Raw genomic sequence first — 2,875 nt, 5'->3', positions numbered from 1 at the left:
CGTTTGCTTGTTCCCTTCTTATGTTCACTCATTGGGTTTATTGTCATGACCCGGTACTCCCCTTGAGCCCGTGACAACCGCCGCGACGTCCTGATAGACATTCATTGCCTAGAATGCCGATCAGAACCTCGCAAGGCTTTAATATCAATTTTCGCACCTCCTCTGTGAGCAACAATTGTTATGTATCATGTTTTGAGAGATTATAAACACTTTTCAAATCAAAACAATAGAAAAATAATTTTTTTCTCACAGGGGCATTTTGGTCATTTTTTCTAAAAAATCTCGAAACCAGCTAAAAATGTAGTATGCGAGTATAAAATACATAATTCATAATCAAAATAAGTTTAGATGTTTAAAACATTCATTTAAAGTGAACTATAATTATTTGAATATAATAAAAATATTCAATAAAATATTTTATTTTTTTATAAAACAATATTTATAGAGTTATCGGTAAATAATTTTTGTAGCATAAAAGCTAAATAAATTCATACATACTGTAATACAGATAACCAAAGTATAAGATTTAATTTACAATGACANGTGAGATTATATAATCCCAGTGAGTAAACAAATATCATCTAAAATATCTAAAGTCGAGTAAATGGAGACAGATAAAATAGATTAGCATAAAAATGATTCACAGCATTTCGAACTCATTTTAATAAGATAAAATAGATTCATTTCACCCAAATAAACAATGAGGCTTATGATTTCCTGAAAAACTTGGCTCGTGCCAAAATCATTCTCATACTCAGTTATCAGGGATACCTTAGCCTTGAGCTATCCCAACCGAGTTTGCCAAGGCTGTTAAAAAGTCATGTACGCATAAATTATGTTTTTATTTTGAAAACATAGTCGTTCCTTGGCGTTGGCTGAGTTCACTCTCATGTGGTGGTTTGGCGTGAAGTGAACTCTAAAGTTGTACCTCGGGAGTTACTCTACGCGCCTATCCAACCGAGGTAAGAATATACCCGAATTTTGTGCCCCTCGAAAAGGTTGGTCCACAGAACCCGCCCACTGCAACAAGCTAAACCCACCATACAATAAAATTTGCAATAGCATGACATGGCAATTATTTTATTTTACAGCCTCTCAAGGCAAATCAACAGTTCATACATTTTCAGCACATTTACCAATTCAACCATTCATGCCAATATTATCATAAGCCATTCAATTCAAACCATGATTTATAACACAGCAATTAATCTCCAATTACGCCATTTTCAAAACCATCATTCAATTTCAAGACAATTTTATAAAATCATTTATTTAATCACATTTTTGCTTATAAAATATAAAGATTTACCATTTAAACTCATTTCCCATAAAATCACAAAAACGAATTAAAATTCACTTCAGATAATCAAGATGATGATAAGGTTACTCACTGTATCAGGAGTTTGAAATACTCATATTCTCAATCCTCTGACATAACGTCTTTACCCTTGTTAGAGGGCTCACCACCTATATACAATACATGACACATAATTTAATATACTGTGTCATACCATTATAAATCTATTTCAGGCTCTTTACTAATGCATTAAATGGAATGCAAATTGTTCGGATTATCATCTAAACACGGTATTCTACACAAATTCAATTGTGTACCTAAATAAAATGGTATTGGTTTAATTCGATCTATCACTTGATTAATTGGCCCATACGTCCAATTCAACTCCAAATAATTTCATTTTTCTCCTAATACTCCAAATCATCAAACATAAGTCAAATAGCATAAAATTTAGTAAAATCATCTTCACATTTTCTCTTGGAAATTCGACCATGGTGGGTGCATCAATACTATGATTTTTCCTACTTGATTTTCTTACCGTAATTCATCATTTTCTAACCAATTCACTTGAAATAAAATCAAAATCATCATCAATATTCCACATGGAGAATTCGGCCAATGAGGGTTATGGAAAAACATGAATTTTTCTTGCTTGATTTTCATGCTACACATCACCAATCAACTAAAAACACTAGAATATCTTAAAATCTAACCAAAACAACCATCAAAATCTCTCTCTATGTGTTCGGTCAGCAAGATACCCATCATGAAATCATGTGATTCAACCATGAAAAATGCAAAAGAATGTGTGGGAAAGGTAGATCACAAGTCAAAATCAAGAAATTTTACCTTTAATTGCTTGATTACTTGAAATCCACCAATTTTCTCTTGAATTTTCACTCTAGGGTTTTTGTTCTTTTTTTTCTTCCTTTGTTCTTGCTTTGGCCGGCCATAATGTACAGAAATAGACTGGTTTTGTGCTAATTTATAAGGAAAGTAATAAAGAAATAAAAGCTTGACACTTGTCACCTTACCATTGGCTCATTTTTAAATTCTTAACTATTAAGCTTTCTTTCTCCACCACATAAAATCTTTCAATTATCCATGTTAATAATGGGGGAAATTCATGTGCTAGACAAGTGTTGGGTGGTGTAAAATTACAATTTTACCTATAGGGTGGCAAAATGACTATTTTGCCCTTTATGCTTGAAAAATGCCAAAATTAAAATTCTTCACTTCTCAAACTCAAATTATACTCCAAATGATCAATCTTAGTCAAAAATTTCATCCAACACTCACATCTTAACCTCAGGTGACAAAATGACCATTTTGCCCGTGGGTCATAAAAATTCTAATTTGACTCTAAATCGGTCCTCGAACTCTGAATCACCATTTTAAGTCATTTTGGGGTTTTAAAATTCTCAATTTCATCTTAAAATCTCTATTTGGACTAGTTCGAGGCTTAATTCAACTTAATTGTACCATTTGGTACATTGTCGTCCTTTAACGATTTTCGAGGTACCCAAGTAAGCAAACATGCACTCTTGTGTAAGAATGGCATAATAAACATATTGTAGA

General features: G+C 32.4%; 1 long non-coding RNA gene across 1 annotated transcript; it reads right to left on the bottom strand.

The window, feature by feature from the left end:
• On the bottom strand, nucleotides 916-2,190 carry LOC108663111. The gene is made up of 3 exons (XR_001929042.1): nucleotides 2,147-2,190; nucleotides 1,392-1,467; nucleotides 916-1,030 (listed from the first exon to the last, which is right to left on the bottom strand). It is a non-coding gene; the product is annotated as an uncharacterized LOC108663111 (long non-coding RNA).

This window comes from Theobroma cacao, chromosome 8 (assembly GCF_000208745.1).
Source record: "Theobroma cacao cultivar B97-61/B2 chromosome 8, Criollo_cocoa_genome_V2, whole genome shotgun sequence".
NCBI classification, from domain to species: Eukaryota; Viridiplantae; Streptophyta; class Magnoliopsida; order Malvales; family Malvaceae; genus Theobroma; species Theobroma cacao.
This window is presented reverse-complemented; position numbering and strand designations above follow the sequence as displayed.